Source organism: Nannospalax galili, unplaced genomic scaffold (genome assembly GCF_000622305.1).
Source record: "Nannospalax galili isolate Female #2095 unplaced genomic scaffold, S.galili_v1.0 scaffold610, whole genome shotgun sequence".
Lineage (NCBI taxonomy): Eukaryota > Metazoa > Chordata > Mammalia > Rodentia > Spalacidae > Nannospalax > Nannospalax galili.
Genome location: NW_008329141.1, coordinates 840028 through 866153, shown reverse-complemented (window position 1 = coordinate 866153; position 26126 = coordinate 840028). Strand labels below are relative to the sequence as shown.

The following is a 26126-nucleotide window of genomic DNA, read 5'->3' as shown; positions in this document are numbered from 1 at the left end:
TCACGAATTCTGAGCATGTACAGTGGACTGCAGAGTCCTGGACTATAGGAATCTAGTCACCACCATAGGAAAGAGAACATGGTACTGAGGAGCTGAAACCCTACTTACTCTTTTTCTAGATTTTAAACTGTTAGGATCCCTGAAAATTACCTATTAAAAACTCACAGTATTTCTATAAACAATTGGGGGGAGTATCAGTTTGCAAACACCAACATATTGATTTACTATTTGTTATCAGGAAAGCCTAACTTAATCTTCCATGTGCCCCAAAGCATGCATAGTGTTCTCAGTTTGTTGATAAAACACAAGCAATACCTGAGCTGTGGAGAAGCATATCAAAGGGCATCAAAGTCAGAACCCAAGCTGTTGATTCTAAAACTTCTTCATTTTTTGCTACATGCTATTTTTATAATATATGAGATTGAAAAAGTTTATTTTCAAATTAAGTAATACATACTCATTATAGAAAGGTCAGAAAGAAAATTATAAAGAAAATAATTACCCATAATCCTCCACCCCGAGGATAACCACTACCAAATTTTCCTTTTTTTTCCTTCCAGGCTTAAAAAAGCTATAATTTATATGTCCAAATGAGTACTGTAGCTCAGTGTTATCTTTGAAGCCCATGCATGAGCTCTAACAATATTTCCATCAAGTAAAACATTTTTGGAATCCCTTTCAGAGTCAGCTTAGGAACCAAAGTCTCTATGATTCCCAGGCACAGGGTGCTTCTGTAGCAGCAGCAAAGACGGTGTATCCATTACTCAGATCCAAGCAAAATAATAGGTGACAGTTTGACAATTTTGTGCTTTCTAAAATCATATGCTATAGCTATTTACCATTTCATAAGGAATACCACCTTGTCCTGTTTAAGACCCGTGAACATCTTGTGTCAAGTTCAACTATAGTAGGGGATTGAATTTAACAAAAATGCTGCTTCTCATGTCAAATATTGATGGATATTTTGGGGTCTGTTAAAAGCCTTTATTAAAAATTAAATCTATAAATGTTTAATATCTTATTTGATAACTCATTTATTACATTGTCAACACAACAATGTCTGCCTTTTTGTGGTACATAAAGAAAATCAGAAAATTGCTTTTGTCAAAACTTTGAAAAGCATATTTTGAAATCAATTCCTATTAATGGAAGTATTACACTCACTGAATTATTCCCCTCCAAGGAGTTTTTGTGAAAGCAAATGAATCTAAGTGTGATGAACTGATCTGTAAATAAAGTCTGTAGTATCTTGCATAGCAGTAAATGTTTCCCAAAGAATCTCAATCTCTCTCTCTCTCTCTCTCTCTCTCTCTCTCTCTCTCATACACATATACACGTGTGTGTGTGTGTGTGGGAGAGAGAGAGAGAGGAGAGAGAGAGAGGTGAGAGCACCATCAGAATGACTACTGGTAGTAAGTCAAGGAGCTGAGTACCAGTAGAATCCTCATCTCCAGTTTGTTGCATATACCATTAGGACTTTAGAAAGCAAGCTTGGCTTCCAATCCAGTTGTCTGGTTTCTACCTCATCTTTAACAGGCACTCTTATCCACCCACCCGCTTACTATAGCACTTTACCTACCAACTGCTGGGCATCTGGGACACTGGGACGTTGGGTTTCAGATTGGTCTAAAATTCCTTGGGGCTACTCCCAGGGTTCAGGGTAGGACAGACTAGGCAAGTATACTTGTCCTCAGGGCTGCATTCTTCCCTTGTTTTCTGCCTGCCAAGATTTCCTGTGATATGAATTCATCACGCTTACAAAGCTAATTAGGAAATGTGGGCTGTGTCTTATGTTAATAACCTTGGCATTATCCTGACATTGTTTAGTGAAGTGTTAGATTCTCTTGGAAGCTGGACTGTTGGGAGAAAGTAAGATTGAAAGAAAGAGTGTAAATTCGAATCTCAAGGCTTGAGGGTATCTAGGTAAATCTCATTTAAATATGAAACCCAAAGATGTAAGCGGAAGTGGAAAAGTTCTCAGAGAGCTGGTGCCAGAGCAAAACATGCTATCTTATTTCCTGAAGCCATGTCATTCTTTCAAGCATATCCACCCCCCCTCCCATCCCCGGTTCTCTAACGGTCTCGTGAAGGTCAACCTTCTGACTCTGAGGGATCTATGACCTGAGTGTTTGAATCCCCACACAGTGCTCCACAGAGCACTGAAGACAGGGATTCTTAAGAAATATTTGAGATGGTTAGCTGAATGTGTGAATGAGTGGCTGATTGACTTATGACTTTGGCATCCATGTCTGTGCCTAAGTGGTCACTGACTGAGTGCTAAGTTCTGTGGAGTTTACACAACAGAGTCTGGGAGAGGAGAAATTACATAGCAAAACAGTAGCAAACATTTACATTTAGTCATTTAGGCAGATACCATGTGACTACCATCTAGGTCCTGATTGTCATCATTGGCTTCCCAGGATACCACATACCATTATAGTTTCCTGAGTTGGGTAATTTGACCCTTTTGTGCCTTGTTTACTGATATTGTCAAATGCCAGTGAAACCTGTGCCTCCCTTCAAGTAGTAAAGGGGTTAGCCCGTGGGAACAAGGCTCTGAAACAATGCCAGACAAACGCGCAATAAATGTTAGCTATTGTTGTTAAAATACCACCATTATGTGCTAGGTGTGTTGAATGCATTGCACACATTGCTTATCATTGTCGTCAAACACTTTGTGAGGAAGCTATTATTATCCCCATTTCACAGCTGAGTAAATAGACACAGAGCGATTACTCTGCCTACTGAAGGTCACATAGCTATTAAGTCATGTGTAAGGATCAATTCATTGTCTGCTAGACTCAAGGTCCTGTGCTACAGTGCAAGTGTGATGGGAAACGGGTGGTATGGCTGCTAGCGGGAGACCAGCCTGACCTTCGAAATTTCTTTTCTTTCTAGAATAATCCAGAGCTTACCCTGCTTTCAGAAACATCTCTGTGGGTTCCCAGGTAAGTAGTGATGGTTCTTCCCTTCTGCCAGACCTCTTTCTGGCTGGCTATCCCTTCTTTTGCAGCTGACTCTTGGAGGCTCCAGTCACAACTTTGGGGTGGTCTTAATTTCCTGTCAATGTGTCAGCCCCAGAATTGCCTTTAGTAGTATGGAGACTAAGGCATTCCTCCCGAGATGGTCAGGGGATCTGAGCCACTCCTCCTCCACCACATCTCCTTTCCCTGTATCCTCCTTCCCATCGACATCAGTGTTTCCATGGTTATTGTTAAAATAGCATCTTGTAAAATACTTTGGAGTACCATAAAAAGAAAAAGAAAAGATCTTTTATAGACATCCTTTTGATTTCAAAAGGAATTAAGAGTTGAGAACGATGGGGTCTAGAGCCAGACTGCCTGACTTCCTCTCCTTGCCATTTTTGCCTTTGTCACTGTGGTGGAGACTGACCCAGTGAGTCTGGAAATCTGACTTGGAATTCTCGTGCTCAGTGTGAAACAGGAGTGGAAGGACTCAGGCCTGGGAACCAGACAGCCTGGCTTTGCCTCCAGCTTCTGCTGACTAATAACTGCATGGCCTTATTCCTCACTTACTCCATTGAGCCTCAGTGTCCTCCCTTTTGATATGTGGATAATTACACCCATCCAGAAGTGTTGACTATCTCAAGCTCTTTTATGTAAAAGAAACTTATACAAAACTGAGGACCAATAGAATGATAACTGTTACCGCAGTCAGTTAGTGAGTGGATATGTCAGAAGTCTTTGTAGACAGAAAGCATGTTGTTACTTCAGGTTTATCATACAGTCTATGAATTGCCCCAGCAGTCTATATTCCCTGTGGAAAGGGTTTGGGTCTCAAAACTGTCCAATAATCACAAATTTCAAATTGACATAGTCCAAACTAACTAAGCTTTAGTACCTCCTAGGTATTTCTATTAATGTTTAAACTTGACTTTTTTTCCATAAACCTGAAACTTTAAAAGTGAGATTAACTATAAATAACTTTTTGAAAAAAGCCATTAACTTTGGTGGGAGTTGGTCATACTCCTTACTCAGATTTGGATATTTAATTCTTGTATTTGAGTCATCATGAAATTCTTTATAGTTGCTGAGAAAAAAAGCTGAGAAAAAAATTATACAGTAAAACTGATGGATTTTTTATCTTTCTATACATTTGCACACATGTGTGAGCCTGAGACACACACGCACACACACACACATGCATGCACACACATTTTAGTTGTCTGTAAATTCTGGCAGCCTTCTTTCCGTCATATAAGCAAGGGCGCAATTTCTGTTTCCTTGGAACATACACCAAATAATCAAAAGCTCTGATTATTCTGCTGGAAGGCAACAGCTTGATGGAAAGATGTACCAATTGAAAACAATTCTGATCATATTTTTGTCAGGAGAATGAGATGCCTCCAGCTGTCTGTCACTAATCATATTAGAGGTGGGAAGCAGGAATGTTTTGGCCTACAAAAGATTGCTCTAATCACATGCTGGAACACTACTTCTACTGACTGTTTAGCCCAGAACAGTGACATTAGACATCCCTTCTGTAACCGGTCTTGCCAGTTGGTAGTTGTCTAAAACATATGCCACATGAGCACACTTAAGGAATTTTCTAATTACAGCTCAAAGGCTTTGCTTTTATCTTTTTGTGCTTGTACTGCAGACATCTCTGGTTGAAATGATTTCTCCCTCAGCATAATTCTATTGCCAGCAGTTACAGAAAGACTAGGAAGATGGTAAATGAAACCCGTAGTAACTCAAGAGATGTCCGGATTCAATTAGGAAGAGGCCTTTCCCGTGTGGACACATAAGCCATCTAAATCCATTTTAATTGTGAGCTGTGGTACTTATCTGGTCATGTTTATTTTGGAAACAAGTGCCAAAGCTGGATTTAGACCAGAACTCCAGATCTTTGAGCCCTAATGACTAATTTGGGTACCCATTGAATCCCTTAATTCATTTCTTAATTAGTTCTTCCAGAATTAGAGGGTTGCTTAGTTACAATCATTGTCAGAATTTTCTTCTAAATCAAACAAATGTATGTAGATTGCACTCCCCTCCAAGGTTCACATATTTTCCCTAGATCTTAAAGAACTATTCTTGTTATCAAAATAACAGTAAGAATGTCAACAACAAAGAAACTAACATTTTGCAGAGTAATGTAATGAAACAGTACAGTCTAAGGTTCAAGGAGAAATGGTTTTTGAGTCACAGCTATAGAAACTTGGTCGTTACTTTCCCTATCTGTGCCTCAGTTTCTTCTTGTAAGATAGGAGGAATGACCGTAGTATCTACCTCATCAAGTTGCTTTGACATACTAATATGTGTAAAGTAGTACATATGTAAATCAGATCTGTATGTGGAAATCTGGCACAGTAAAGGATGTTAGTTACTATGTTGGATGTCGGTGAGACAGTGGTAGATACTAGTAAGTAGATTGTGTGAGTGCCATAGGACTGTCCTATAGAGACCATTTCTACACTCCATTTGGAAAATACTCTTGATAGTAGTGAAAAGCTGGAGACTCAGAAGTTGAAGTTAATCTTTTTAAAAATTAACCTTTATCACTTGTATTTACACTCTTTAATTTGGTTACAGAATTAACATTTTTTATTTTATAGCCTTAATCATTGTTAACTTGAAATCCTTTTGATGCAAAATTGCTTTAAAATTTGAAAGAAATTTTTATTCCTTCAGTATACACAATATTGACCTTCATTAAAAAGAAAAATGTTCTTATGTAAAAATGTGTGAGGGGAGGGGGCAGGGGAGAGATTGATTTAAGGGGAAGCAGCTTAAATAAATCTGTTGGAAATTTTCAGACTTTTAAAAAGAGTAAGATAAGCTATATCCAACACCAACTTTTATTTGGTAAATGTACAGGAATTAAAGTCTACAAAAAGATAAATCTAGAAATTAAATGACCTTTCTTCACAGCTACAAAAATTAATTAATATTAAAATTGATTGGCAAGAGACACATTGGAATTATTTTGCGTTAGCTTTCACTTAGGCTCTTTTAAACTGCAACTTTTGCATGCATGCGTGTGTGTGTGTGTGTGTGTGTGTGTGTGTTTATTCTAGAGAAGCGTATCTTTAGATTCATACGTATCTAAAAGTATGTTAAAAGTATAATTCTAGCCAGGCATGGTAGCACATGCCTTTAATCCCATCACTCAGAAAGCAGAGGCAGGTGGATCTCTTGAGAGTTCAAGGCCAAGCCTGGTCTACGTGGTGAATTCCATGCCAGCTGGGGCTTCAAGGAGACCCTGTCTCAAAAAGACAAAAGTAATTATATGTTGAAATACTATATATATATATATATATATATATAGCAATGGGAAAGTGAACTATAGCTATAAAATGGACTATTGATGTGTCCTTCAGACATGATGTTGGAAGAAGATACAAAAGAATATTAGTACATAACAGTCCTATTACATTTATACAAACTATGAAAACAGATACAAATAAACACTTGTCACTAAAGTGTGCTTACGTAAGTGGCTAAAACTATGGAAAAAATCAAGACACTTGTAACTGAAAAAAATCAGGCATCAAACTAGTGGTTACCTCCAAGGGATTGAAGAGAAGACCTGGAGGTTAACTGGATTTACAAAATCTATTTGTTTTTTTTTAAAGTTTTTGAAAATCCTTGCAAATTAGATTCTTTAACAAATTCTGCAAAGAATTCCTATAAATTGAAGATAGTTTTATAACTGTGGACAAGAAGAGAGTGTCAAAGTTCTGCATGAGCTCTTAATCACATTGTTTGGTAAGTTGGGTCAATGGATGCCATCTGGGAGGAAGCTGTCCACGAAAATTTGAAATTATCTGAAAGACATGGACTTGGTATCTTTTGTGGTTAATCATGAACTTAATTCTGTGTGTATCTGTCTTAAGATACCATGACTAAAACATTATGCAAATCCATCCTGCTTTCCTTTTTCTGTTCATATGAGGTTTAACATACTTATACAATAATATGTGTTTATGAATTGTAAACAAACCATCAAACATATATTGGGAATGGATGTTCAAAACATGAAGTAAAAATATCTTGAATACCACTGTAGCACAGTTCATGGGCTGTGGCTGCTAATAGGTCATATGAGTAGAAAGTTGGTAAACTTGCTGTACATATCAAAAGGAGGCACCTCTCAGCTCTCATTTCTTTTTATTGGCAAATATCAATACCAAGACAATAGTTTGCACATTTTCCGCTTTAAAACCTTTCTCAAATCACTAGATAGGGTTGGGCAGAATAATGGGAGAATCAATATCTCAATTCCCCCTCCCCAATAGCTTTATTTTCTCTTTTATTTATATTTTCTATAAGATTCCCTTTAACTTGGGATTCTGTATGGAAAAAAGTTGAATACAGTCAGGCAAATGTTCTCAAGGCAAGTGTAATTGGAAAGGCAAGGTAGCACACCATGGACTGTCATGGAAAAGGCACTTATATCAGTTACTTTTCTCATTGCTGTCATCAAATACCTGAAAAGAAGCAACTTAAGGTAGGAAGCATTTATTTGGGCTCACTGGGCAAGAGGATATGGCTCACTATGGCTGGGAAGGTATGGTGACAGGAATAAGAGGAGCTGGTCACATTACATCCACAGTCAGGAAGCAGAGAACAGATGGAGCCTGGGTATAAAACCTCAAGGCTAGTCCCTGATGACCCACTTCCTTCACTGAGGCTCTACCTCTTAAAGGTTCCACAACCTTCCAAAGTATCACCACCAGCTGGAGAACAAGGGTTCAAACACATGAGCTTCTGGGGGATATTTAACACTCAGATTGCAGTGGTGCTGCTTGACCAGCAGTCAGCAGACCTGTGTACAAGCTTCTTGCCAGCAGGCAGCTACAGGATAGAGGCAGCACCCTCTTAGAGCTGCCTCCTCTCTGTCCTCTGGGTAATAACAGTAACCTTTCCCAACCCTTACAGGGTTGATTGTGTGAGAGCATCTGTCAAAAGTTTAGTGCCTCACAAATATAAGCAATTCTATTGATCCTGCCCTTTATAGTTCTCCTTTATAAACATGTATCTTTTTATGAATTCCTGGTATCTTTTACCTACAAGATTCTTTTCATTGGAAGCTGTAGAAATGACTGGTCAGCTGAAACCAAAGGAAATTATTTCTAGACTTTTTTTGTATTGGAAGAATGCTGGGGTATGTTAGAATTGAAGGAAGGGCAACTCTGACCACCAAACCAAAAAGAGGACACCAGTGGGAAGCTGACATAATTCCAGCATAGAATTTTTGTGGCTCTTTTTTCTAATAAGATATTGCTGTTAATGTGATTGAGCAGTAATGACTTTTAGTCAAGAGTTTTGAGGCTGCTAGTTCATTGATCCAACTCAGATTGATTGGTCTCCATTTAACCATGCAGCCTCTTTTGAGGAACAGCATCACATAATCACATAGTATAACTGATGCTAGAGCTTTTGCCCAGAACATCTTGACCCCCTCACAGAATCCAGGAGAATGCCTGTGAGCTGGTACTGATGGTATTGATATTTCAATGGCTGCTAATGACCCAGCTTTTTTATGAAACTTTGATAACAAACAGTCAGAGAAATAAACACAAGTGCATTAGAAATGTTGCCTTTAAATAAATGAAGGCATCATCTAACTAAGCTGGGCTTCTCCTTTACTTTTGGGTGTGGACAGTGGGCTTAAAGTCACTCTCACTGGTGACTACAAAGGTTTCTGGATGTGTGGTGGTGCTTCTGGATTGAGATTGCTTTTTTTTTTTTTTTTTTTTTTGAGATAGGGTCTCCCTGTAGCTCCAGTTGTCCTGGAACTCCCTATGTAGACCAGGCTGGCCTTGAACTCACAGAGTTCTGCCTGCCTCTGCCTCTGCTGGGATTAAAGGCGTGTACCACCACGCCCAGTTTAGATTGCCTTTTTAAAGTTTGGCTTTTCTTCCACATTGAATCACCATTTATCCCTTGTAAAAAAGAAGACTTTAAACCCAAATTTAGCATTCCTAACAGTGGTACTTTCTTTACCAACAGCCTGTCTTGCCCTAATATTTTTGCCAAAGGCAAAGAAGATAAAAGAGGTACACAATCTTCATAGCACAGGTGAGTCATTCCATGACCTTGAACTTTATAAGTATATTTGAATACTCACAGCCACTCCTAAACAGAGGCCTACGGCACAAACAGTTCCTCATACCAAACGAATACCCAGTGCATAGCATTTGTTCTACCACAGGTCAAACAATGACTTGTGTGATTTCAAGAACAGAATGATGAAAATGTGCATATATCTGAAGAACAATGTATATCTTCCCCCAAAAGTCACATGTTGTTTTCAAATATTTTTCTAAACAATGAGTATCCTAAATTGTTTTTTTGAGCATTCATCATAACCTTTATAGAGCACCGAAACTCTTCGTTTGTCAAGCACATGTACATATAAAATAGCCAAATTTTATATTGTTTACACTCTCTGTAAAAAGAAAATTTCCTTTCTGAGAAAGTGTGCTACTGACGAAACAGATGTGGTAATAACAATCAATATTTTACTTGACTTCCATTTTCCGAAGTGTAGTTATAATGTAATCCACGGTTTATACTTTTTAACCAGCTCTTTAAATACATGGTCAACCCAGCGCCTCACACTGATTGCAAGAATGATTTATTTGTTGTTTTATGTGCCAGTCCATGAAACGCTAAACTTCTGTTGGCAGCTGTTGTCCAAAGGTTTGCAGGTGTTCTGAGTAATACTTTGAAAGACCAGCATTAGCAATAAATTGTAATTTTTCAGTAATGTAATGGAAAGGATTTTGCACTCTGCATTCTCTGAGCTTTAGTATTTGGAAGTTGCTTACTTGGGAAATTAAAGTAAAGGGGTAAAACATTCTCAGACATTAACCCTTGAACCTTAGGCCAGCCATAGTCAATAGCAAAAGCATTCTGGTAGCTTTGTTCTCCTAACCCTGAGATTTCTTGGCTATGGGAACTGATCTAGTGCCAAGTAAGGGCCTAATTGCATTCCTTGTTACTGAGAAAAAAATCTCAAAGGAATTTCCCTTTTCTTTCAAAGGAATACCCGAGCATTAACATTTTGGGGATAGCAGTATAGTTTATGTGGCTTGCAAAACTTTCTCAAAATAAGAACTTTAAGAGGCCTTTGGGCATGTGGGGCTTATCCAGAAGAGTAAGGAGTCTGGGAGTGAAGGCACAAGAGGAGGTGTTTAGCTTTGTTCCCTGAAAACCTGCTCTCTGATTAACTAACTCACCACCTCCTTTCTTCTGCCTTCCCTATGGTCTGCTCAAAGATAAGGCAGGATGGCACAAGCATATTCAGCCAGACCCATGATAGACCACCAATTGTCTTAGTTTGGGTCTGTTTTCCCTTGTTTTCCCACTGCTGTGCCCAATGCCTGGTACATGAGATATTCCATCAGTATGTGTTGAATGAATGAATATGCTCAGGTCAATCCATCTGTGATCTGTCGGAAGTCAGAATCGGCCTAGATCTTCTCTGAACCAGATTAATTCTGGAATTAGTAGCTGACTTTAGTAGAGTGAGATCTTCCAATACATAGAGCCAAACAAGAAACATGAATAGGCACAGTAGTTACAGCTAATGATAGGAGCTGTAAACAACCTGAAGTCTACTAACAGTGTCAAGGCCAAGGGGTACTTCGCTTCACCTCTTGTCTCCTGGAACCAGGTAGTTGTCTTCTGTTATGCACCACTAGAAAACTAGATGGACAAAGGAGGATAGATCAGCATAGATTTATCATTAAAATTGAAAGAAAGAGAACCTCAGATGGATGCCCTGCTGACTGAGGGTCAGAGCGTTATCTTTGTATCTCAAGGACAGGTTTAATAAAGATTAGTACACTTCACCCTCCAAGCATGATGAACTATGTCAACCAGAGAACTGTTCCTTAGGGTTTATGATTTCTTCCTTTTCCTAAATTAAAAAATGCTAATGTGAACTGTTGACTCTCAACAATATGTGTTATCGTATATAGAGCGAAGAGTAAATAAGACACTTGCTTAATGAAATAACAGTTCATTTTAACTTAGCAAGCTGGAAGCAATTTTAGCTTTAAAAATTTTTTTTTTGTTCTTCGTTCTGGAAATAGGCCATGATCATTTTTATTCTACCATTCTTCATAACCTTATAGCATGCTTCCTGTTTATGCTGTTTTTAAAGACCCTTAAGGGAGTTCCTTTAATACGTTCCTTTTTAAAGTAATTACTCAACTATATCATACCCCCTTAGAATGTTTGAGGGTTTAGAAATCTAGAAAGTTCTTAATGAGATATGGTTAGTGGTCTATGCAGGGTATCACAGTGTTTACACCTGGTTTAACTAACATAAATTTTATTTAATTACTCATTCTACAAAAGTAGATATTTTAAAATAGATTTAGTATCTAAAACACGGTTTGCCTTTTATGTATAGTGGTTACAAATAAGATTCTATGAGTAGTATTTATAGATTAAACTATGTGTCTGGGGCCTGAGGAAATAACTCAGTAAAGTGCTTGCCTTGCAAGCATGATGACTTGAGTTCAGTCTTCAGAACCCACATACAAATAGCTGGACATGTGGTACATGCTTGTGATCCTAGTGCTGGGGCTGTAGACACAGGAAAATCCTTGGGACTCACTGGTTGGCCAGCCTAACCTATTTGGTGAGCTCTAGGCCAATTAGAGACCCTCTTCTTTAAAAAAAGGGTGAATGGTACCTGAGGAAGGACAACTAAGGTTAGTCTCTGACCTGTATATACACAGCACACAAAGGCACATATACTCCCTCCTTCATGTGTCACATGTGTTCTTTACCCCTGCTACATCACAAAAACGTGTAACAAAATCACTTCTTAGGGACTTAATAAATAATATGGGACTCTAGATATAATAGGTCAGAGGCAGAGTGTTTGCATGAATAAGACCTGCTTCAGTCTCCAGCACCACATACACATGTGTACACACATTCATGCATGAACACGTGCATGCACATCCACACACACACACACACACACACACACACACACACACACACACACCAAGAAAAAGAATAGAAAGGTAATATGAAAAGCTCTGTCTTGTCTTGTGGATTCATACAAAATATCCATGAGGGACAGATCACTCATTAAAATTATTTATCAACTTTAAAATTCTATATAAATACAAAACAATCATGTTGTTGCTATTTTTGCAATTGTGACTTGGAGAACTTCTGAGCTGATGACAGTCCATAGCTTTTTGTTTAATACTACATTCTTTCCTAGAATGAGATTTCCTTTTTCACATAGAACCCTGGGACCGGGATGGCCTACGCTCCCCGTTGGGTTCTTTGACATTACACTTCATTTTTGAACCCTGCAGACCACACTTTTACATGATGCTTCCCATGATGCTTTAGAAGGAGGTATCATTTCTAGGAAGGAACTGTGACATCACATCTGACATAAACAGATGCCAGCTACACAGTGGCATTCTGCCCTATCACTCAAGTGAACTAGAAGAGGATCAAGACATGACCCGCGATGGTCTTGTGTGGCTGTCCGCTGTGGCTCTGACATAGTCGGTGTGTCCAGAGCTTCTTTGTCCTGACCATCTGTACCCTTGCTTTGGTTTCATCTTGAAGTTGGTCCTTATTTTGTGACTGTTCCTACCAACTGCAGTTTTTTCTACCTGTTTTATGTCTTGGTGGGTCTTTCTGTTTTTCTTTGTCCCCCAATATCACATTCTTCTCACTTCATCTTCTTTTGTACCCTGACAGTTCTAAGAAACCAGAAACGAGAAAGTGAATTCTTTTAACATGCTGCTGCTGATTTCCCACCCCTCCCCCTGCTCTGGGTGAAGTTGCTCTTTTTCACAGCTCTCCACAGTTGCCAGCTGCAACCATGCTCTGCACACCCTAGGAGTGCTCCATGGAGTGGGCACCACGGGAGGGTATGGCTCTTCCTCCACAGAGAGTGCTCTCCCAGAGAGGCACTACATTGTACCAGTAAAGACCCAGCCATGGGAAGCAGACTCCCTGACAGTCACCATGGGTTACACAAATATTACTTCCATTTAGCCTGACCTTTCATTGTGCTGGAAAATGACTGCAAATACTTAAATTGCATATGGTATTTTTCTGGAAACAAAAATAAACGGGGTTCTTTTAAGAAGCCACACTTGAACTCTTGCCCTCTCTCTTCCTTTTTGAGTCATTACATCCAACTCAAGGTTTCTTTTTATCATTATTTTGTGAGAAAATTATAATCTGTCTACTGATAAAATTATGAATCATAGGAGCAACAAGATTGTTAAAGATAAGGATCCGTAATGTGGCCCTAAAATATTTAGCTCTGGGAGCGGAGTCTTGCTGATGTTTCTTCAGTGTTTACATGTAGACTATGTCACTGAGTGACTGATTCTAGAATATAACTGCTTTAATGCGTGAATGCAGTCAGTATTCATAAAGCATCCCTGTAAGGTAGGTGGTTTGAACACTTTTTCTTAGTTTTACAGATGTAAACATAAAGGCATAGTGAGTTTAAGTGTGTTGTGTAAGGTCACTCTAACTGGTAACAGATCCTGGGTTTGAGCCTAGGCAATCCAGCCTTCAGTGCCTACTTTAAAAAAAAAAAATTGTGTGAGACAAAGGTCTATGTAGCCCAGGTTGGCCTCTAACTTGGAAGGTAGCTGAAATGGTTCAGTAAGTTGTAAAGTGTTAAAACACAAGGTGTAGGGGCTGGAGAGATGGCTCAGCAGTTAAGAGCACTAGCTGCTCTTGCAGAGCATCCACGTTTGATTCCTAGCACCCACATGGCAGCTAACAACCATCCATAACTCCAGTTCCAGGGCATCAACACCCTCTTTTGATCTTTGTGGCTATTGCATGGCACGGGTACACTTACACACATGCAGGCAATACACTCATACACAGCAAATAAAATTAATAAATAAAATATTTTTTTAAAACGCAAGGTGTATTTCTGGCCAAAATGTTGATGTGGCGTTTTGTATTAGGTGAGATGACTTGCTGTGTTTGGTCATTGCTATTTGGATGTACTGCTAAATCAGACAAAAAAAAATATACTAGTTTATCTTGATGTTTTCTTAAAGTCACAGAAAACATCAGGTTTCATAATGAAAATGATCTTTTCCCCCCAAATAGTGGCATTTGGAAGCATTTAAATATAAGTCAAACTATAATGTTTTCATCATTCCAAATTAGTTCCATGTCATTGCTTCCCTTTAGCCTCACCCCTCTTTAATGGAGCATTCAACCTCCTCTCTCTTGTTCTTAAATCACATAAAATAAATTTTCTTCTAAAGCATTTGTTCACCACATACCACGGACTTGGTCATTAGCTGTCCCTCAGTGTGCCATACATAATGTGGGCCTATGTCCCTGATGGTCATCATGGATCCCTGAAACAGAAGAGGTATCGGGCAAGGTGTGGGCCAGTAAAAGAAAGCTAGATGAAAATTCCAAAGACGAGGCTTCAGAATGTCCCAGACAAAAATAAATCTTTAAAATGTGGAACAGGAGACCAGAGCAAACACCACAGAAAGGCCTGACTGGTGCCAAAGAGTCGGGTGGCCAGGGAGGAAAAAGAGGGCACTGAGGTAGACATGCCTCACAGGAGACTGGCCTTTCCTTTGTAGCAGACTTATAGGAGAGCAGTGCTCCCTCCCACTTGGATGCTGGGCCTGCCTTCCCTGCAGGACTCCTCCCTGCCCACCTTCAGTGGCCATCCTGCTCTCAAAGGGCAGAACACTGGCATCTGAGCTTTTACAGTCCCTTAGTGGGAGTGAATAGCCCAGAGGCCTGACTTCGTGTGATTTTTTAGACCTTTTATGAATCCCAGAAATTGAGTTCTTGTGTGTGTGTGTAGGACTGCTATTGCATACCCAGGGTCACCTGCCTTTGGTAGGTCTTCCCAGAAGGATTTGTGATCATAATGCGTTATCCCCACACACACACTTTTCTTTTCTGTTCAAGAACAATATCCTTGCCTTTCATTCTCCAAATATAGCAAGCAGTTCTGATAGAAGAATGTCCTTATGTTAGGAAAAGAGTTGGCATCCTCAGTGATGTGTAAGTGTCCAATTTAGAAAACACATTTAAAAGGAAAGCCTGCTGCAAGTCGTTTTTGGAATCACGTGGAATATGAACAAACAATATTCAAAGAGAACATGTGGTTCGATCACACGTTCTCCCTTCCTCCCTCCCCCCACCCTCTGGTTCTATGGGTGCTTGTTGATTTTGCCTAAATTTCAGGTGTCATTTCTTTCACTTCATGGAAATGTCAACATGCACTCTTGTTCTGGCATCTAATTGGGAGCATAGCTCAGATGACGGTTTGCAGTTGATACATGTACTCAGAGCCCTTCAGTAATGTTGCTGGGGACTTTCTGCTTAGAATGCCTTAAAGAATGGGGCTGAGGAGATTACTTGGTTGGTAAAGTGATTTCCACACAAGAATGAGGGTCTGAGTTCAATCCCCAGCACTCATGTAAAATGGGTACACGTGCCTGTAATCCCAGCACTGGGGAATAAAGACAGGAGAATCCTTGGGGCTTGCTGGCAGTCAGTCTAGGTGAATCAGTTAGCTCCATGTTCAATGAGAGACTCTCTCAAAAAATACTGTAGCTGGGCTTGGAGAGGTGACTCTGAGGTTAAGAGCATTAACCGTTCTTGTAGAGGACCCAGGCTCGGCTCTCAGCTTCCACATGATGGATAACAATGGTCTGTAACTGCAGTTCCATGGGCTCTAACATTCTCCTCTGGCCCCTGTACACATTGTATACACAGGCGTACTTACATGTGTGATACATGCTGGTAAAATGCTCATACACATAAAATTTAAACAATTTTAGAGAACCGATTGAGGAAGACATGATGTTGGCCTACACACACACACACACACACACACACACACACACACGGAGGGAGGAGAAGGAGGGAGGGAGGGAGGAGAGGGAGGAAGGACAGAGGCAGAGAAGGAGGGAAAAAGAATATGATATATGATGATGAGTAAATAAGAAAAGCTCTTAACACTGGGGAAGGAAGATGGGATCAAATCCCAAAGAAAGAGCCTAACAGAATTTACTAGTAGTCCCCCTTTTATCTGTGGAAGATAGACTCCAGTAGATGTTCCAAAGGATGGATAATTCCAAACTCCATGTATACTGTTTCTTCCTGTGTCTACATATTTTTAACAAAATTCATTTTTAAGCTAGACATTATGAGGATTGTTAAGAGCTAATAGCAAAATAGAGTAATCATAATAATAAACAGTAATAAAATTATTGTGCTCTCAGGATATCTTACTGTACTGTGCTTGCCCTTCTTCTTGTGATGTTGTGAAAGGATAGTATCTGTGTGCTAAGATGAAGTGAGGTGGATGGTAGAGGCATTGTGACCTAGCATTAGGAGACTATGCAAGGGGTGCTTGAACACAGTGCTGCAGTATCACTGTAGTTGATCCAAGATGACTAGTGAGTGACTGATAGTAGAGTCACATTTGCAGCATGGATACCCTGGAAAAAGGGATGATTGACACCGGGGCCAGTAGAGATACGATCACACTACTCATAATGTCATACAATTTCAAACTTGATGAGTTGTTTGCAGCTAGGATTTTCTATTTAAAAATTTTGGAACTTGGCTCACCACAAGTGTTTGAAACTAAGGGTAAGAGGAGACCACCTCATACACTACTTGTAGCCAGAGTGTGTAAGCAGGGAGCATGTGGTATATTATCTGTTTTATAAAACTGTAGTTAAAATTCATTAACATTGTAGATATAAGCATATCTATTACTTGTGACCAATCCCAGCCAACCTGTATAGTTTTTCTTCATGCAGTAATGAACTGAATATTGCAGACACCTCAAATGAGTAAAATCTATGATTCCTTTCTAAAAGGAGTTTGGCAGTGTTGGTTGTTTTTTCTCATTCCTTTAAAGAAGGTTTATTGTCTTGTCACAAACATTTTACTTCTAGGCATTCATGCTTAGGAGATAATTAAGGATATATATGCAAAGCTGTTAGCCACAAAGATGTCCACTATGGCCTTGGTTACAAAATAGGAAATAGGAAATTGTTTAAACTCCAGTAATAGATGGTATTACAGTTATTTGTAAAAATATCATTCAGGCACTATAGATGATGTCATAGGTAAATATCAACAATGAAAGTATATAATGTTTTGTGATAAAATGTTATAAAAACAAATGTTTTATACAAACATGTACAGTGTAATAACATTTTAAACATATGAATATGAGAATTCAAAATGTTCTTTTCCCAGGTGTGGTGGCACCCAACTTTAATCCTAGCACTGGGGAGGCAGAGGCAGAGGAATCTCTATGAGACTGAGACCAGCCTGGTCTATATAGCAAGTTCCAGGCCAGCTGGGGCTACAGAGAGACCCTGTCTCAAAAGACCAAAAATAAACAAATAAAATAAAATGTTCTTTTATCTGTGGCCCAATTTTTTAAAATTCTGAACATATATTGCTTTCTTAATAAGACAGAAAGAGAGGCTGGAGAGATGGCTCAGTGGTTAAAAGCACTGGCTGCTCTTGCAGAGGACCCGGGTTCGATTCCCAGTAAAAACATGACAGCTAACAGTGTCCATAACTCCAGTTCTAGGGGACTCCAACGCCCTCTTCTGACATTGCGAGACACAAGTGTACCTACCTACCAGTGCAGGCAATCCACTCGTATACATAAAATAAAAATAATAAATAAAATATAAAAAAACGAAAGAAACAAATCCTTCATTTAAATAAAAAGAATAATAGGTGACCTGTGCTGGATAGCTTTAGTGTCAACTTGACACACCCGGGTTGAGGGCGCCTCAATTGGGGAATTTCCTCCATTGAACTGCAGTGGGGCATCTTCTTGATGAGTGATGTGGGTGAGCCCAGCCCACTGTGGATGGTGCCACCCCTGGGCAGGTGGACCTGTGTTGCGTAAGAAAGCAGGCTGAGTAGGAGCCAGGGAGCAAGTCAGTAAGCAGTGATCTTCCATGGCCTGTGCTCCAGCTCCTGCTTCGAGGTTCCTACCCTGAGTTCCTACCTTGGGCTCCCGGATGAACTGTGACCAAGTTGGTCACAGTTGGTATTGGTCAGAGTATTTTGTCACAGCAATGAAGAACAAACTAGGACATGACCCAGTCCATATAAACATGATTGGCCCTGGATAACTGACAAACTTTACAGGATGACTTGAGCTGAATTTATTTGTAAATCTATTTTAGCTGACATGTGGGCATGATTGTGAGAAAATCCCTGTGCTGTAGTGCCCTTGCTTTAGCAGAGACTATTAACTTCCTTTCCAGTCCTCCCTACAAAACGAAGGAGCTCAGTGTACTGAGTCAGTTCTGGGCTTTTTTCTACTCCCACCCTCAGGGCTACACTTCCATGGCTTCCCCAGCTGCTGTACACAGGAGACAGACTCCCTACGTTCCTCTTATACACAGGCTGCCAAACATGCATTAATAAGAAGGACTCATATCATTTGTAGAACACTCAGACTAGCTGACTCTGAAATAGCCCCAGTCTTCTGCTCCTTTGAAGAGACATTCACAAGTTGTAGCTTTCCAGCACTTGTTGATTGCCCTGGCCTTTTCACATTTTTCAGAGAACTTTCTAAAAAGGGCTGCATAGCTAAGAACTACTTTGTGTTTCAGGGGAACTTCAGCCATAAGTGGGAAGCAATCGAAGCAAACCTCAACCAAAAATTAACTCCCAACAGAAAGTAAAATCCCCACCAGCTGTTAACCCCTAGCAACCTCTCAGGCTCTTCCATCTGTAGCAAGGAGGTCTCTGTCTGTTCCCACCCCTGGACTGCATTTAGTCAGTAAGACAAGACAATGGATATTTTACCTCACTAATCACCCTTTGCAATTGTCATGGTAAGACTACCAATTTCTCCTATCCATAAAAGTATAATTTCAGAATATGGGCAAAGTTAATGAAGTACATGCATTTTAAAAGTCATAATGAAATCTATTTTGTATGCTAATTTCAAAAATAATTTTTGATGTTTAATTTCAAAATGGCTTCACAGACGTCAGCTACAGTACTGTTCCAGTACTGTACTTACCCATACTTCTCATTCTGAAACTTCTTAGAGTGCATGGTGGGGATGGTCTTGTCCCCACAAATTAGTAATTCATTGTGTGAGCCACTCCTAAAGTAAAATATCCAAAAGATAACCCAGCTTTTTGAGGTCCAAGGTTTGCTCCCTGGTAGAATTTGAGGGTTGAATTTGGACATTTTCAGGCTTCTTCCCAGTTCTGAAGCTGAATGACTTATTTTCAAGGTCATTTATCACTGCCTGCATCACTAAGATAAAGGCAGAGTGTCTGCTAACACCCTATCCCTTGACAGCCCTGCCCTCACCACATACCTCTGTTGGCCCAATAAACTATTGCTATTGTGTATTTTTCTTTTCCTGTGTCACACTATGTAATTTCAGAGAGAATCTCATTTTGACAATATCTATATCCTCTGATGTATGATGTATCTTTGTGACTACTGAGAAAAAAATATCTTAAAAGCAGCTACTTCCATTATTCTCCAATTTTAAAAGCTATCCCCTGGGCGCTAAATGTCAATTCAGAGAATTCCACATTTGTTATCATTTCTAACCTAACCAATAGAAATCTAAGCTATAATTTGAAGCAGAATGATTCCTGCCTGCAGACAGTAGGCTCATAAATATGTAGCTTGATTTGTTTGTATAATTTAAGAAGAAACTAGGATTTTTAACATTTTAAGAACATTTCATTCAGTATCTAAATTGAATATGCAATATTGGGCTAATGTTAGCATGTTTGCAGATCTTGCATTTTTAACTGAGATATATTTTTAGAGTAATAATTTTAATTAAAGGCATTGTAAAATGAGCCAGGTTATTGATTTATGAAAGATTTTACATATCAAATACTTGTGTGTTTTAACTGATTTGTAGATTCTGAAATACGTCATTCCTCTTTTACATATGTGGACTATCTACCTGTTTTCTATAGTAAGCACAGAAAATCCAATGCATACAGTTGCAGAAGAAACCACTAGTTGCCTACCTACCCACGGCAGTTTTGGCTTCTCATGGAGTAAGGTGCCCAGCCAAAGCCTGCGTGCTCTTACCTCCCTTGTAAGTCAAAGGTGGTCAGTACCAAAATTAGGCTAAACATCTTCAGTGAGCGTTGACTGGGCTGTGTACTTCTTGACTCAACTTCCTCTTTGTTCCTTTCTGTACTCTATGTCATAATTAGATGATTGAGGCAACTTAAGTCCCATTCTGTGCTTTATTCAAGGCCAACAAGAAAGAGAAAGCCCATTTTCCTAATAATTTAAACAGAACACCTAGATTTGCCTGTTGACCTGATTGCTCATTTGGGTGTGCATTGAACCTATAATTGACCTATCATTGAGACACAAGGAATAAGGTGCTGATAAATTCACCATGGATCATGTAACCTACCCAGATTGCTGGCAACCTCATTGGGTCTCCCAGACAACGCAGGGCTTCTAGAGTGAGTGGAAGCAGGCATGGATGGATATGTTTATCAAGCCCAAATATCCACCTCACCAAGTTTGCCTGTTTCTTCTCTGGAGTTATACTAGTCTCCAGCAATCTACTAAACTGATTGCTTGGTTTGTAAAGCTACATAAACAATGATTTGGCCATTGGATTCATTTACAGTAAATGAAGTTGAAAGCTCACAGCTGCACCATTAATCCAGATTAGGTATCAAAATATATTTCTTTTAGTTTTCCAAAGTAATGTCTTACAACACATAATAAAATTCCCCTTTCTCATTACCACTCTACTTGTGGATTTCTAAAAGGATCAAATCAAAAGTTAGCAAGCACACTTTTTCAAACCTGCAGCAACTGTATCTTCTAATATAGCTTGCTGATGTAGCAGAGAACATTGTTACTGAACATAAAGTTGTATAATATGTTAGAGCTAAATGAAATTTAAAATGACTTGTGATAAACCCTGAAAAAGTGGTGCTTTAAAATAGTAATGTCAGCAGGCCGCCTGTTGTGTAACCATAATACTAGTGTTCTGAGTTTAGATGGATGAGTTATGGGACAGTAACAGAAATGTTATTGTCTTCCCTTCGGTATGAGTGTGCATGTAAAAGTGATTTTGAAATGATTGACTTTAGAGGCATGTTGGGACATGGTAAGGAAGAGAAGAGATGATTATGAGCACAGTTCTGAAAGTGTTCAGATGGCCTTTGGTTAGCTTTGGGCAAGGCAGCTTCTTGTAGAAACTCATATTGATTTTTTTAGAATGCCTTCTAGGCTCTCAGCAGAAATCCCCATCGTGTTGGTGCTTTGAAGCCACGGGGAACGTCCTTGGAGAGTGGATGGGGAAAGTATTCTCCACTGACCAAGGTCCATATCTGTCTGGGCTGAGGACAGCCAGGACTGGGTAGAGAAGGCTGTGAAGTGACAGTGTGGCTCTACCATGGCAGAACCTTGGGTGGGTGTTGTTGCCGCCATATAAGCAGGAAATCACTGAGACTCTTGAAGCTTCATTATCCTCATTTGTGAAATAGAGACATGGAAAAATATAACAGGAAAAGGTACATGAAGCATCCAGTCCACTACTTTGGCTTATCCTAAGTTTGCAGTGCATATCAATCAGTGTTGCTTCAGAGCTAACCCTTGAAAGGATGGAGGAGGGAGTGTTGGGCTTTTCACTTTTCCCCCTGAGTTTAATTATGGGAAAAAGTTAAAAACAGTAGGTGTGAAGAAGTTCAAGTTTGAGTCAGCTTTCATGACAGTGCTTTTGTTTTGCTGTGTGGAAAGATGGATTTACCACCAGCATATAGTAAGTGCTTTCAGTTGTCTTAGGATCTTGGATTCGTGCTCATTTAGAGCGGCCTGGTTGTGGAGGAGTAGTGTCCTTATAGCACTTCTGAGAATGGCATCCACTTGCTTTAGGAGAAAGAACCCAAGAAACAACCAGAGCCTCAGGTCTGCAGACTGGACTGTGTGAAAGACCTGCTTGACATTCTAGACCCTCTTGGAAGAGTGCCTCAACATCTCAGAGTAAGAGGACCCAAAGACCATGATGCTTCAGTTTACAGATGAGGAAACTGAGCTCTAGAAAAGAAAGGCACTTAAAGGCTACATGAGGCAGGAGTCAGTGGCTCAGGCACAAAGTAAGCCCAAGGTCCCCAATGTGCAGGTCAGGGAAATGATAACTTGAGCCTAGATTGCATTGCTTGTCCTCAAACCTTCTCTTTTTGGTCTTCTTTTTAATCAGCAGTCTCATCTAGTCACTGAAGAACAGTTGACTCTTTTCAGTTTGAAACCACCTCCCACTCCTCAAAATGTCAACATTTATAAGTCTTCCAATTGTGGCCACTCAATTATCCGGGACTGCAGATTACATTTCCTGCCTAAAGGCATCCAAGATAAGCCTCCGCCCTAGGTGGAGAATTGGAGAAGGCTTGGAGGCTTCATTGTTTATGTCCAAACTTCCTCCATAGCTCCTAGTTTGCAGGGTGCCTCAGCCACCCCTCCTTAGAGTTTCCACAAGCCTGAGCCTTGAGCCAGGTGGGTTCAGTGTATCGGAAAATAATTACCCATGTCCCACAGGGGTGGGGAGGGGTGGTTGCCTGGATCCTCTGGTCAGAGATATGATATTTTCCTGAGCCTCCCTAGGGTTTGGGGGAAACTAGATAGCTGCCTTCTTTGTATTCTTGTCTGGGGATCGTTGAACCTCTGTCTGCTTCCCATTTTCCAGAGTGATGAGTTGGGTCTCAGCTATTTGGGTTTATATCTTTCTAACTTATCTCTCACTAGTGAGCTCTAGAAGGAAGCAGAGATCCTCTGCATGTCATCGTCCCACTACGAACCTGGACTGAGTGCATTTTTTAAATTTTTTTTTATTTGCTTGTTTAAGTATTGAGGATCTTGGCCTTCAGCAGTACAGAGAATGAGTAAAGGAAATCTCAGTTCTCATGTGCAAGGAGTTACCATCAGTGAAGATCACACCATATGTTCAGTCACCGCCGAGAGCCTTCTGAAGAAAATAGTCTTCTCAGGTTTTGTGTTATCAACAAAAATTAACCTCACAGCATGGTTCACAATCATGTTTATGAAAATGTTTTGAAAATGAAGCACACCACTATGTAGTCCATGGGTGAGAATTCTGAGGGAGAGGAATGCCTTGTATTTCTTCTGTGGAGCCCAGCACTTGCAGGGAGGGAGTGCCAAACATCTCCGTCAGTGTTTGTGTTTTTAGATGCACTAACCAGCAACAGAAAGCTGTCCTCCAGTGTGTTCGTACCGGGAATAAATGTTTGCTAAGTGCATAGACTTAACGTATGGGAGGAAATGTGGCTACAGCAACATGCTTGCAGTAAAAACATCCAAAGTCAAGACATTCCAAAATCCTAAGAAATTAAAATTAAATGAATTGGCACATGTTTTATTTTGCAAGGACTAAAATTTTTCATGAAAAATATAAATATACTAACTTGTCAGTAACTTTTCTCCAACACCTGATATATTTTTGTTAATACTACATTATTCCTGGTGTTCTGACTTACATAATTGTTACCAAAGGGATTCATCTAATAAAGTATTCAGAGTTGATGGCTGATTTACATACCCTTAAGCTATGAAGGATGAGGTAGTAAAATTTTTATATTTACTCCTCCCCTCAGTAGTGAGCATTATTGATTTTTTTTATTTTGATGCAACCTCAATTCAACCTTGTAAAAACATAGCTAATAATGTATATAGCAGTAATGTAGACTTTAGTATAAGGTGGTCTTACATGCACATCTTTACTTGGGAGGTAATGAATTCTGGCTCTCTGAAGAGTTTGATTATAAATCCCCTGCCCCCTCGCACAGTTCTTTAAGAGGGTGGAAACCCCATTTGCTACTTCAGTTCCATCATATCGATCGATCCAGTTCTGTTGTTCAGTTGATGGCTGCTTTCTGTTACTTTTTAGTGGATCCTGGGCATGTCTTTATATCTTTTCCGCAATGGGTTTGACCATCTTTCTGGATTGGGTAGTTTCCCATTTCAGTGTACAACTCGATTTTGCATTTATATGCTGAAGAAAAATCCAGAGACTGATGTGTTCTTGTGTCCTACCTCTAGCTTTCTGTAAACACTCCACTCTGACAGTGCCTCTTGATTTACAACCAGAAGAGACTCTTGCTTCATTTGTGTTCCCGGTTTGTTTTCTTGTGTGAGCAAAACTGACAATTTAAGGACTACAGAAAAGGGCTTATACATAAAGATCTAAAATGAGTTTTGCAAACTCTGTATAAAATATAAAACTGTTTGGTTTTGAGGCCACTTTATAGCCAGCAGAAGTTAGGGGGAAAGGCAAATAAGCACTGTTTTTCTCCCTGTTTTAATCATTATCTAAGATACCTGACTTGTTTTTCCCCCCACTCTATTGATCAGTCTCTCTGGCCTTGTGCAGCAGCAGTTCAGAATGTTCTTGTGAATCTCCTGCTTCAAAAATGGAAAAAAACAAAACCAAGAACAACAACAAAAAAAACCCTTGGGCTTTAAAATAGCTGGGTTTAATAGCAGGGACCCTCAGCCTCTGTTCCCTGAGGCTCTTGCCTCCCACTCCGTTGGAGAGGAAGGCATTCTTAATTTCTCCCCTTCCCTGTTGATTATAGGAACAACCAGGTGCCTGGTAACTCAGTGCTGGCACATCTGAATTTGGGGATTTGGCTCCCCAGACAATCCCACTCCTGTTCTGCAGTCAGATGGGCCAGAGCAGCAGAGAAGGTTAAAGGGTAATGAATTCCTTTAGGTGGTGATAAGAGCTACATTCCAAGCGGATTAACAGCACTAAACCCTTTATGTATGATGGGGGAAAACATGAGAACGTGGGGGAGGGGAATACCTTACAAAAACACACAAGCACAGCTAGCCAGAGAACCTTCTCAGGTGTTCTCAAAGCCACATCTAATTTCAGCTGCTAGCAGTCTAAGCTCCTCTGACGAGAGCATCTCATCTACACACTGTGCTTGTTCTTCAGAACTCAGAGCATTCTTGCTGTTGTTCAGAGGAAGCTGCCCTTTTAGTATCCTCAGTACTACTGAATTACAGCTGGCCTCTGTCAACTACCTTCTTGATCAAAGTACAGAAAAATTTCCAAATACCTTGATTTGGAACTTTTCAGCCTAGGGGAGCAAAGAAATGGGGATGGAAAAGTCTGTGTAGTTTGCAAACCGCATCTGAGAACAGTTGTGGAAATGGAAATTTGGCCCCATTCAAACTTTCCTAAAACAGCATGATCACAGCATTGAAATTTGGAGTCTTGATTGTACAACTCAAGAGGAGGTCCCTTGTCTGTGTTTTGATGGATTTATTTGGTAAAACTTAAAGGTAATGCCATTGCTGTCTGCTAATCAAGGGCCAGAACCAGCCCACATACCCCCTCAGTTTTTAAAATGAAGTCAGTTACCCCTACTGCAGAAAGCAGGAACAGTGGCTACAGGTCCCCAGTCAGTTTCACCCTCCTCTGTCTTCTACCCTATGGTGGTTTGATGAGAAATGTCCCCCATAGGAGCACCTCTGATCATTTGGTCCCCAGTTGGTGGTGCTGTTTGGGGGAAGCCATAGAACCTTTGAGAGGTGTGGCCTGGCTGGAAGAACTGGGGGCAGGCTTTGAGACTTCATGGTCTTGGCCCACTTCCAGTTTACTCTGTTTCCTGTTTTCCCTTAAGATGTGAGCTCTCAGATTTCAGCTTCCACCACCATGCCTGCTGCTTGCTGCCACGCCTTCCCGACAGGATGGACACTTAGCCCTCTTGAACTGTGAGCCCAAATAAATTCTTCCTTATATAAGTTGTCACTGTCGTGAAGTTTTATCGTAGCAACAGGAAAGTAACAAATGCATACCAGCAATAGATGAGATACCCCTAATTTTCAAACTTTAACAACACTTGTCTTGCCATAACCCCCCTTTCAGAAAGAAACCTGTCTTAGTTTAGCCTGGCCTTTGAAGGAAAGGAGAGTGGGGTGGGGAGGATGATCTACAGGCGTTTGTCACTAGGACCATTTCCATTGTCCTTGAGAACTAAATACACACTCAGCTATATTGAACAGTCACTTAAGCACTGTGGAATAAGTCTAAAACAGAAATTTTCACCATTATTGTGGGAAACTAGCTTT

The 26126-nt window shown here is 40.0% G+C and overlaps 1 protein-coding gene across 12 annotated transcripts in view; it reads left to right on the top strand.

Moving 5' to 3' along the window:
- The window catches only part of Spats2l (spermatogenesis associated serine rich 2 like), a 174493-nt gene that overhangs the window by 24584 nt on the left and 123783 nt on the right, over positions 1-26126 (top strand). For 6 of the 12 annotated variants that reach the window (XM_008833355.3, XM_029563609.1, XM_008833349.3 and 3 more), the window contains exon 2: positions 2899-2948. The exons of 2 other annotated variants lie outside the window; for them this stretch is intronic. The gene's annotated coding sequence lies outside the window, so the exon portion shown is untranslated. Of the gene's footprint in view, positions 1-2898; positions 2949-8978; positions 9048-26126 lie in introns of all 12 variants that reach the window. 4 more of the 12 variants (XM_008833343.3, XM_008833338.3, XM_029563586.1 and 1 more) reach the window with 1 other exon arrangement.